This window comes from Macadamia integrifolia, chromosome 5 (genome assembly GCF_013358625.1).
Source record: "Macadamia integrifolia cultivar HAES 741 chromosome 5, SCU_Mint_v3, whole genome shotgun sequence".
NCBI classification, from domain to species: Eukaryota; Viridiplantae; Streptophyta; class Magnoliopsida; order Proteales; family Proteaceae; genus Macadamia; species Macadamia integrifolia.
The window spans coordinates 9,721,149-9,734,227 of NC_056561.1; positions in this window are offsets into that span (position 1 = coordinate 9,721,149).

The window sequence follows — 13,079 nt, forward strand, 5'->3', positions numbered from 1 at the left end:
CCCCCCCCCCCAAAAGTATCTATCAGTCTGAATCTATCCCGCCCCCTACCTCGCCCCTTGATCTCCCTCAGTGTTTTACAAGTTTATATCTCAGGCTGGGGGCACCACATGATTTGCAACAAGTTCACTTTGTCAAGCCCTCAAAGGAAACTGAATCGTGTTAGATCGGATGCAACAACAGCAATGAAGCCAAATTTGATAGAGCTGCATGACCACCTTATGCATGGGGTCTTTGCACATGAATGGGTTTGTGCATTTTCTTTGTATGAATGGGGTGATGGGCTCAGAGTTGGCCGGGCATGAGATCATGGCTATGTGGTACGAATTTTCACCCCATGAAGCAGCCTTTATTTGTATAAGAAATTTCCCCATATGGCTATAAATGGGCAGGACCTCGGCCAGGTTTTTACTAATCTCAGGGCCATTTCCCAGCCTGTGTACACTCTTAACTCCCCAAAAATTATGTTAGGAGTTTTATTGAATCTTGATCCGTTCAAGGCTCTAAAATGCAAGATAAACATTGGTTTTAAGAGAAGAGTTTCTACCTTCACATCCATTGGAAAACTAAAAACTGAAGTTTGTGCTTAACTAGCAGGAAGGTGCAAGGAAGACAAACATGGATTTAAGGTTGATCCATGGGTGGCATATGGTGAGCCATGGTTCAGTTGTTGGGATTATTGATTCGGGTGAGAAAGCTTTGTTAGTGGAATAACTCAACCAATGTACCAGAAATCCATAGAAGCAATACAAGGCATACCCTTGTGTTTACTTCATCCCCTTGGAAGTTGAAATCATGAAATTCCAGTCATTATTCATACATATATAACAAGGTTCAGTAATTTGATGCTGACACTTAGCCAACTATTCCATTTCATATTAGAACTGAAGACACACCTTCCACTGGAGACATACCTATGTTAAATAGAAAAACAAAATTATAAAAGAAAAATATTCTAAATCTTCCCTTGATCGCTTGATCAGTCAACAAGCCAAAAGCAAGTAATATGGAGCAAATCTGACCCGAATATAACTGTTTCGAGTGAATCGGCAAAACCCAGAGTCAACTCACCTGGTTTCAACTCATGTATGAAGGTGCTGTAACATATATAACACCTTTTTTTTTAAAGAAAATTATTATTATTATTATTATTATTATATCTTTACCTTCTCTCTCTCTCTCTCTCTCTCTCTCTCTTGGGATAATTATTGGTAGAAACTGTCTCCATAGGAAGAAGGCCATGCCCTAGTGAGTGGCAGTCTTTGTCTAGAAAGAGTATTAAGTATCTTCCAATCCCTCCGACACCCAAAACCCCACCTTCACATGCTTCTGGTGGGATATGATATATATTTATCTCCTTGGTAAGCATCTCCATAATGTGTAAATCTAAATAATTGCAACACGACATTCACATATTCCTGATTTTAGTCATCAACTTTGAAATACTTGCATTGGGATTTCGTCTTCACATTCTTAATGTAAATACTATGATATGATACCCTTACTAACAACATCAGTAACACAACAAGAAGAATAAAATAAAAAAAAAAGTACAGTAGCAGTAGTAGAATTAATGGCTATTGCATCAGTACAAACAGATGAATACTCTTAGGACCCATCACAAATTTCTGCATATCAACATAGCTTCACATGTTTGTGTCTAATTTTGTCCTCTTAGGTTGACTGACTAGAATAGAAATTTTAGAAAGATAGTAATTGTTTCAATCCATGGTTAATATGTCACAATCCCATATCAGTCATATAGAGGCCTGATCCCACAACTATTACGAAAGGATTTTGGTGCGTTAATATGGTCTTGGGTTCTTTCACTTTGTAAATCAATTTATGAGTTTTTCTCCGTTCGTATTAGTAGTACTTTAGTAATCGATGTTCAACCTTCACACACAGGAGAGTTGTTCTGGAGCTAGAGTGAAGCCCCTAGGAAAAGCTACCTGGGGCTAGATAGAGATCTTGGAGCAAAGTGGAGCCTTGGATGAAAACCCTCTTGAAATCTTTATTATTTTTTTTTTTAGAACTATTGAAATTGAAAAACTAAAATAAAGGAGAAGGCTATGATATGCTTATTTCTTAGATTTTGTAACATAAACTGAACTTTCCTTCTAATAGGAAAGAGCCAACAAGCCAAGAAACACATTTCATCCATGTCTGGTGAGTCTTCAGTGAGCATTAATGATACATCCTATTAACACCAAGCTATTTTCTTCCACTCAGCATTCGATATTGATTTGGTTCTTCATATACTTCTGCTTTCTACAACTCGTTGACACCATCTTTCTCTCTCTCTCTTAGATGATGCCTTTATTCTTCTTCCTCTCCTGATCTCCTATTCCCCACTAGGGGAAAAAGGAAAGTTAAAAAATAAATGGGTCAAAAGCATGTGGATCTAATCAGAAAGATGGTATGGGACAATAGTATGGTCTCCTTTTCTTCTCTTCTTTTCTTATCTTTAATTTTTCCTCCTCTTTTTGGTTGTTGAAGAGTCCTCCTTTTGAGTTATCCATGTGCCCCCATCACCTTGAACATTGGTGGAGGATCATTTCTTAAGAAAGACAAAAGAAAACAAAACAAAAAGTGACCCTCTTAAAAAGCAGTTGGAGTGGTAACATGTCACACACCACAAGGAAAATACAGATAAGAAAGTTGTTATTTACAGCCAAAAAGTGTCCTCACATATGCATTGTCATATCACCTAAGCTTTGGAAGAAAGTATCTCTCTCTCTCTCTCTCTCTCTCTCTCTAGATGTGTTTGGATCCCAAATTGAAAATCCATGTCTTTACCTGTAGGGTGATGAAGGCTGATAACTCAGGAAAAACAGTCCATGTGAGAGTCTTTACTTTTAGATCTAAGAAAAGAGAAACAAGAAAAGGCATTTAGCTGTGAGAGATCCAAAGTCAAAGACATCTAAGATTAAAAGTTCCTCTTTCTTGCAAGAGCCATATAAAATCAGCCATTATAGCTTCCAATTCACTTAACACAGTGAAAGGAAATCGAATCGACCACGAACCTACCTTTCGAAGACAATGAAAGGCTTGTAATTTAAGTTTTGTTCTTTCTTCTTTAGGTTTTTCTTACTTCCTAGTAAAACAAGATTTGTATCATGTTGTTTGCCTCCCCTTTTCTCTTCTTCTCTTTTCTTCTTTGATTTCTTGATGAAAAAATGCATTACAGGAAATGAGTTTCTAGAATGAGCAAATAAAGCGATGATGACTGTGGACCTTTGTTCGTACCTATAATTTTGATCAAAAGCAATTGCAAAGGTCAGACTATGATTAATAAATTAATCTGTACTAATTCTGGGGCGAATGTGCAATCACAAGGAAAAAACCAAGCAAACAGTCACATGCAATACGAAGAATTTAACATTATGCACTATTTTCTAGAGAAAACCAGAGTTTTTTTCTGAATTTTTCACACTGTCAGAAAAAACTCTAGCCACATCACTCTCCACCTCGCAATGTGAAATCCCCTTGCTTGTGTTTATTACGTTTTTCCATAGAAATAATATTATAGAAAATGCAAAAACCCTAATCCCCACACAATTATGATTCTACCTCTGCAATATGTAATAGATTCAAAACCTGACCTGGTTACAAATATAAATTCAATAATAATTATATGGACCACTACTGAATACAAGGGCATGTATAAGACCCAACAATAACCCTGTGAAGGAATTGAACAGAGAAATGGTGATAAAGGAATATGGGCAATGAGCATTAGTGGCCCCTACATGAAGCAATGGTCTGAATAATGGGCCTTGACCCATGCATGGTACACATGATGGTATCAATTTTCACTTTCTCTTTAAAAGCACATGATACTTGCTTCGATTAGGGCATCTTGCTTATCAATATTAATTAGTTAGGTTTCTAGCTAATGCATCTGAAAGTGGCCTATCAAGATTAGTATTCATTTTTTCCATGGTTTACTATCAGATTAGCAGCCATAAACCTCAGGGTACTCTCTTCTTTTCATTCCATCAGTGAATCAATCTGCAGATCTGTTGACAAAAAAATGCATCCTTCCAATCATTTTCATTTGTTAGTGCCCAAACTCAAGTTTCTTTTCTCTGATCCACCTTGAGTTTGATTATATTCTTAGGGGATTGAATAGAGGTTTTGAGTTAGTAATCCTGGAGATTGGATTGAATAGAGATCTCTAGTTGTGTAGCTTGTCATCAGCTTAGATCTCTCTCTCTCTCTCTCTCTCTCTCTCTTATTAGTTGAACATAAAATTATCCAACTTTATCATATGTTAAGAGATAACATAAGATTACTTTTAACTATAAAGAAATGTTGATGAAAGAGAGTTATTCTGGATGGTGAGCTGGTCTTTAATTGAGAGTTATCACTTCTATATCTCCAACCTACCCAGCAATTCATGGCACGGAGCAGGACAAGAAAGAGGGGCAAAGAGAGAACATTATCAATAGTGGCAACATGAGAGACATATGAATGGAATCAAATTTTATGTATTCAAAAAAACAATGATATCCAACACAGTGGAACTAATTATAACTGAGCGAGACCCATTTTCAGACAAGACAATCACAGAATATTGTGTTTGGAAACATGTCAATCCAAACAAAATTCCTTCCTAAGGCCCCTTTTGGCCCCATTCCGTCCTCCCAACCTTTCATTCATTTTCTGTCCTTATCTTCAATCTATTGAAAACTAGTCAAAGCACAGATAAGTCAAAGCACTGCAGATGAGAGAGAGAGAGAGAGAGAGAGAGAGAGAGAGAGAGAGAGAGAGAGAGGAGGTTGGGTGAAGTTCTCCCTTTTGTGGGTTATGGCCTCATGTTCTAATCATCTAATGTTATGCTTCCTTAATGGTGGCTTGCCTCTTCAAAATATGTTTTTCCTTTTATAAAGCTCCATGAAATAGTGTTTACTTTTTATTTGAAAGATTTCATTAAATGTTCCTCAGGTCCATCATGGTCAATCATCAGTCATAATCTTCAAATTCATAGCCCATCTAATGCATTGAAAAAAAAAAAACCCTTAAAAGTTCATATGGATTGCCTTAAACACTGGTTAATAGGTGGGAAGCAAAGCTAAAGGAAATTTCCGCTAAGGCTACTTTTATTTTACTGTAAAATATTTTATGAGAATATAATTATAATTTATTAATTTTATTTTGTATTTTTACCAGTTGATTTTTATTTTTTGGACAAGGCTAATAAATAAATTTCAAAGCCCTTGATGGCAGCCCCTCGGCCCCCCTCCAAAAAAAAAAAAAAAAAAAAAAAAAAAAAAATCTTTGAAATAATTAAGAAAAGAAAAACTACATAATTGAATATATTGCATCTATAATTTTCTTTATCTGAATGTAATGTGGTCATCACTGAATGCATATTATATTTGTATTTTGATTTGTTCAATAGGACTTTGTAGATACTCTCCACTAAGGCTGGATATATGTCACCATGCAAGCAATGTAGCTCCCCTAAGAAAGAAGTGGTTAACAAACTATAGATTTTTTCTTTCTTTAATTTCTGATATTACAAAACCATAGATTCAAACACATTATTTCCACCCTACCATACACCAGACCAACGCAATTGAAGTGCAGGTACTATCTTAGTATAGTTAGTTTAATTTTGTTTAGGGTGAGGGAATGCTATCTGATAGTTTATGTACATATTGGCGCCTTTGGCCAATGAGAGTTCAAGCATGAGCATCTTCAACGCGGCCTTTCACACCTGCTGTGTCTTGACACATGTTCATACTATTGGATAGCGTTCTTTCTTTCTTTTATTTAATACTTTGAAGAATTAAGCTGAGAGAGAGGTGCTTTTAGGTGGGCTGATTTGCAGAGTGCAGGTTAACTGAGGCTGTAGTTTTGTGGATAAAAAATCTTTAGGGTCTTCTACTCACATGTCAAGTTTATTTGTTAAAGGAGTTGGCTAAGTAGAAAAACTAAGTATTAAAGAACTCCTAAAAAAGGTATATAAATACTAAAGAATGGTGAGTTAACAAATCTATGGATGGATTGTAATACATAGGGAGTATTTGATTAAAATTGATGACGCACAACCTATCTAGACCACTCTTCTGATATCCAATGGTTAGGATTACAAGATCATGCTCCCACATGGTAGAAATAGGTGGACTGTTTAGAAAACCTTTCCAAGCAGGTCGACCTAGAATAACATTTGCCTTAAGTTGACTACTAGTTTAGAAATGGTTTTTGTTTCGAACCCCACCTCTCAAGAGAAAAAAAGAAAATTATGTTATCTAATATTTAATCACTTTTCAAAAAGAAAAAAAAATCCTACATGCCTTGCGACATGGAAAATTAATGTGGCTATTCAGCTGTTGAAAGGTGAGGTCAAAGTTTGAATTAACCATATATCAAATTTTATAAGCTAATACAATCAAATATATATCCCCTATATATTGGTAGACATCCAACGTATATCATTGCATTTCTATGGTACTCGACAACTATTATATAATCTTGTACCTGTATTTTCAAACTATATGTTTGAAACATGGATGTAGGGATGTATCTGTTCATAAAATTTGAGTTCTATCCGATTTGCCATGTGATAATTCTCGGTATATGAAGTGGGAATATGTGAAAGATTCTTATCACAAGCATGTGGTAACAAATTAAGTTCCCTTTCGGAGAATTCCTGAACCTTTTTTTTAGTTTCAATTTTTTTTTAGTTCAATGATAGTTTGGCTAATGTGAGTACCATTTCGAAAGAAAAATTCACCTATAAAAGTACATTAGTCTCGGCCGGACTTCATCATGTATTTTTTCTTGTTTAGATCATCAATTTGTCAAAAAACTTTTATTAATCCTTGTGATATTGAGTAAAGCTACTTTAATGTGTAGAGGACTTAAACTCAATGGTTTTTCCCCTTTCCCCTCAAACCTTTTCTTAGCCTCCACTTCTTCACTCATTTGCGAAAGTTTCATAGGATACTGCCACTAATGATAGCAACTACTTATAACTAATAGTTTCTTATAATTAATAAAATCTCTTCTTAATGATCATTAGTTATAACTCTCTTATCAACTTACTTTGTTCCTTTCCATCATTATTTGATAGGGTTAGGTGAAACCCATCAAAACCTTACAAGTTCTCTCATGGTTAAGCTTACAAAACTAACTATTTATTTTCATAATAATTACGTGAGAACAATAGAAAAGAAACAAAAACGAAAGTAAAGGTTAGGAGGAAGGGACAAGAGCCAAAGTTTTTGGGCTTAGCGATTGTAACAAAATGCCAAGGGCTGGAGGCCATGAATCGTTGTCGGCCCAATGAAACTTGACCCGGGCCAGCCTTACTCGGTTCAAATGTCTTATTCTAGAATCTTTCTTAAGTATAGGGTTATGCACTTCTCTCTGTCTTTCTTTGAAAACACACTTCTCTCTCTTCTCCCATGGATCTAGGTATCAATATCAAATCGGTCATATTATATTAGTATCAATTGAGATCAAGATCAATCACATCCAGGTTGGTTATAGTATCATTTCAAGGGTAAAATCATAAAAAAATATATTAAAAAAAAAAAAAAATACAGACAAAAGTGATTAATTCACATCAATTTGATCCGAATCGATATCAACTGAGGTTTGAGAAGAATCATAATATATATAATTTTTTTAATTTCAATTTCATCGAAAAACTATTTTTTCACTCAAACACAAGATTACTATATCACAATAAAACAACCTTACCATTACACCATGGTCCAACCTCACAATCCTCTCTCTCTCTATCTCTTTCTCTCTCTCTCTCTCTCTCTTAAATCCTAAACCCATGGCAATATCCCAAGATGAATGATACCCACTTAGTGGAGGGATCAGAGAATCCCACAGTATCCATCTTTTGACGTATGCCACGTGTCAAGAATTTTAGTGGGTTTTGTTTTTAAGCTCTCACATGGGACAATCCTAGACGATAGTTTTTCCCCAACGAAAGAAAAAGATGGAGAAGAACCCCAAGAAAGGTTTTAAGAGGGGTTTAAACTTTAAAGCGTAAGACAGAGCTTTTGCTTTCTACCTAATTATGACCGTCATGATGATGACACCTGTCTTTTAAGAGTCTCGGTTGCTGTTTTCTCTTGCAGGAGGAATCTTTCTTAACGGAGTCATAACGGCCGCTATAACTCGCACGTGTGCCAGCTGGCTTACACGAGCGCTTTTTCTTTTTAAAGTGAGTTTTGGAATGCGTGATGTCATGATGCTTGCACGACGAGGGAGCTCTGTCGTGGGAAAAAAATCCCCCCCCCCCACCCACAAGCACTCGTGGATATGATCGTCAAAGATCGTGTGGTGGTGGGTTTCGCACGTGCGAAAGATCCTTTTTGGTAAAAACATTGGAAGATGCCCTCGCTCCTCTTCAATCTGAGTTGGTAAAGTGAACTTTTTGACTTGGGGGGTTTCAGTGGGGCAAAAGTCAATCAAAAGCGAAGTGTTTGACTTTGTTTGACTTCATATTAAGAAAGTGAAGATTCCCTTTTTTTTTGTTTGGATTTAATCTTATCTCTCTTTTTGAGTTTGAGACATGAGATTGAGACTTTCTGATTGTGGTTTACTTTATTCTCTTTACTTAGGGATAAAATTATTCAATGGTTATTCGAATCACCTTGCTTTTTTCTTATGGTTATGGGGAAGTAGGATTTTCAAATCAATTTTTTTGCCTTATAATATTCATACTAGATTTAGGAAAAGTAAACAAAGTATATTTGAAGAAGCTATATATCATAATGCATATTTATGATAGGGGGGGTGATTCTGGGTAAGAGTGAGGTTACCACACTTGTGTGAGGTCCAATAAGAACACATAGTGAAACATCCATAACAATGTCATTTTTTATTTAATTGAGGGGGAGGTCAAATCATTTTGTCCCCCAAGTGTCTCGATACATGGGTATATTTTCCTATATGAACTTTTTTCCCTTGATGATAAGAGAAAAGAAGGCTACCAGGTTGCATGGAGCCTACATCAGGAAATGATTGGCTGAAAAATATCATCTCTATTGGATGCCCTCGTGTGCATGCTAGCATTCGTGCTAGTGCAAAACTCACATAACTTGGTAGTGATTTCCCTCTATATGATATATACTTATTAGTCTGATTGGACCGGAATATTGACAATAAAAACCCAATCACTTTTGGATCAGTTTGAGTTGGGATGGAAGTCAATCATAAGCAACCATATGGAGTTGTAATTGAGATCATATCCTCAGAATTCTAATGGAAATATTTACGATCTAATAGCGTATCAACTAGGGTAAAAAATTAGATTATTGAACAGAATATAGCAAAATAAAGACTCTTAGACTTAGAGGCCTTTCCATAATTACTCAATGAACCTCAATAAGACCTATCCCTACTACTACAAAATTTCTTTTAAAGAAGCTATAACTAAATTTGTAGGTTCAGAGTTGATTGAAGTTGACTCATTGATTATATCTTGTGTGACAATGTTGTTTACTTTTGGTTATATATTGTGTCACAATATTGTTTACATTTTCTTTATTGTATCTATCTATTTATAATTATACCTATTAATATCTATTTCAGAAATTACCATTTTTTTTAGCTAATCTGTCTTCATTTTTTTCGTGTCCCCAGCATTATCTAAATCCTTAGGATGAATGGTAGGATCTAAAATAGCTAAAAATGAGTCTTGCAAATAATGGTAAATGACTTTAGGTGATACGTCCCAATCCCAAAAACTATGCTCAACCTTGGTTTAGGGTCACTCTAGAACATGAGAAGAAAAAATGGTTGAATTCACTATTTGACTAGGGTTGATGTTGCCAGGTTGTAAATGGAATTACATCGATGCTGTCATGAATGTATATATATATATATATATATTTAAATCTAAACTATTGTTAAATACTTGTAGTATACCGTGAATTAATAAGGGTATTTTAATATTATAAAATATAATTTATAAAATTACTATTTATTTTTATTATTGAACCTAAGAAAATTGGATAATAACCGATAAGAAATTGAAACACCTATCACCGCACCGCATCTGATTAACTTTTGAACAGATTTAGATGGTTTTTGAAAACCAAATTTTCAAATATGAATTCCCTTAAATGGATGCAAACATAAATTGAATAAATTTATTTTTGATATCCATTTACATACCTAAAAATACTGCCATTTTCCTCTCCAGCCGTCGAGATGCCCAGTATACATCCAATGGCTGAGAAGACCTTGGAGTACGCATCTGTCTGTTGAGGTACATGCCTGAAACCTCCCAATCATCCAATAGACACTGGAGGAGAGGATCCCAATCTTTTTTTCTTTTTTTTTCCTCTTGATATCCGTTGTGATAGGTGCTGCAGTGATAATAGTTGCTCTGTGAGCTGCAGGCCGTGGGCTACAGAGTGCTTCATATGGAAGGGTTATTTTTATCTTATCACTGCCCTTTTTTTTTTTTTTCCTCCTGATAAGCATCACACAGAGAGAGAGAGAGAGAGAGAGAGAGAGAGAGAGAGAGAGAGAGTATTTGTGTCACTTTCGGTAGAAGAAGATTTACAAAGTCTCTATCATCGAGCTAAGGGTATCTGCTTAGCTTCATCACAATTCTCTCTCTCTCTCTCTCTCTCTCTCATTTTCAATTAATTTTTTATCCTAAGGGGGAGGAACGTTTGCTTTTCAGAGTCCGACACTACCCATCACACATGTTGTCAGCTTCTCCTTTTCTCTCTCACTTTCCTGACCCAAAGAAAATGCCAACCGAAGAAAAAAAAATCCTTATACAATTCATAAGCAAACAAACACCTCTTTCCTTCATTTGGAAGAAAAGATTTGAGCGAATAAGAGAGAGTAGGAAGGATAGAGACTAAGAAGATCTCCTGCTTACAGTGTTTCCTTGAAAGGGTTTAGTGTGTAACGGGGCCGTGTACATACCTTTCATTCTATGCTTAGAATACAAACAAATATATACCAGACAAAGGCATCAGTCGACAGTGTAATAGCAGTTCCAATACCTTCATCACCCCCCATCATGAAATTATTGAGAAAGACACTCATTTCCACAGCAACCAAACACACACACACACACACAGTCTCTCTCTCTCTCTATATGAAGACATCACCACGAGTATTCCTACATTATTCATATATAATATAATAATTAACTAAAGAGAAACATACAGATATACTTTTTTTTTTTATAGTTCACTTGATACACTACTTATTATACCTGTGTGGTTGCGTTTAATGGCAACCCAGTTGTATCTTCTTTTGTATTTTTCTTAAAGTTAACAAAATTATGTGAGAGAGAGAGAGAGAGAGAGAGAGAGAGAGAGATCTTGTTTGGGCAAATTATAGATTTGTTTAACTAGTGATGATTAGATTAGTGATAAAGAACACTTGGGTAAGATGATTGCCAAGACATTCTCTTCTGATGCTGCATGTGTTGAGAATCAACTTCCCATTATCCCCCCATTCCTTCCAACACAATAAACAAACCAAGATAAGCTGCTTTTTTTTTTTTTTTTTTTCTTCTTCTTTGCTTTCCCCAATAATATATTAATAAGAAAAAAGTGACAAACAAACTGAAGTTTGCTTTCTCTTTCCATTTTTTTTTTAATCCTTTTCAGTATCCCCTTGATTATTAAATGACATACTTTGGCATTTTTATCTGTTGCATTAATTATCGAAAGTTGAGAATTTCCATTGTTTTTTGTCTGTTTTTCCTCTCTTTATTTTGTTTTATTTTATTTTTTACTTAACTGGTGGGCTACCATATTTTTTGGGTGATCACTGGTGGGCTACCATTTAAATTAACTTAAGTGTGAAGAGGGTGACGAGATGTAAGCATTATGGTATGGGTATGAAATGGGTCCACCTCTTTTTGAACCCGGCAGCCACCAAACAAGAGGCCACATTTTTTTGTGTCGGAGGTCCTTCACTAGATTCCTTCTTGTTATCTTACAGGAAATGATTTTATGCTGCAGGCCTGCAACCCATCACTCTACAGAGTACAGAGAGGCAGTCCTTGTCTTACCCCTAAGATAAAAGTAGACTACACTTCTTATAGATGAAAGGGGCAGTGGGTGTCATCCAGTGCATCTAATTAATAACCATTTTTCAAATGTGGGTCATTCTCAAGCGTCACTTGATGGATGGCCTTGATTAATGGAGAAATAAGCTGATAAGCAGCATAATTGGTATAATTAATAGGCTATTAATATTTTGGTTATCCCTTTTTTGATGATTTTTTATTATAACAAAGGTCTTTTATTTTTTTCAACTATCACAAACCATCTATTCTGTAACGTGGACAATAATATGACTATTCTGATCATTGAATAAAGAGGACATGGTCTAGATTAATCAAGTGTCAAATTTTAGAGGATAATTCATTCAAATATATCAATACTATAGATATTACTATAGAACTTTGACAATTTTGAGTAAAAACAAACGATTTAAAAATAGTTCATATTTACCTTGTGATTACAAAAACATCACCTTACTTTATTAGATGGGATTATACATGATGGAGAGAAAGAGAGAGTGGCAAGTCCCTCTAAAGTTTAAATAATATATTGGAGAAAGAACCAAAAGGATGAAATGACCATAACACCCTTGAAAATGACCAAACGTATTGAGTTTTCACTTTTTGAAAGCTTGCCCCATATCTCATAAATTAGGTTACTGTACAGTCATTAACAAGTGGCCTTAGTTCAATGAAAATTTACTTTACAGTAATCCTAGAGATTGGAATTAATTTACATGAAAGGCAAACTACAGAGAGAGAGAGAGAGAGAGAGAGAGAGAGAGAGAGAGAGAGAGAGAGAGAGAGAGAGGGGGGGAAGGAGCTCACGTGTAATATTTGTGGTCTGGCCTGCATTTATGCATGCAAATTACTGTGATGAATTATGCGTATTTATATCTCAGAAAAAAAAAAAAATTTACGAGTGTTTGTTTCTTTGTGGGGATGTTTTTTTTCTGTCCCAATGCTAAGTGTGGGCTCAAGTTTCGAGCAATGTAATTGGGTCAGACCCTTCTCTCTCTCTCTCTCTCTCTCTCTCTCTCTCTGAGGGTTGGGCTAAGGTTTATT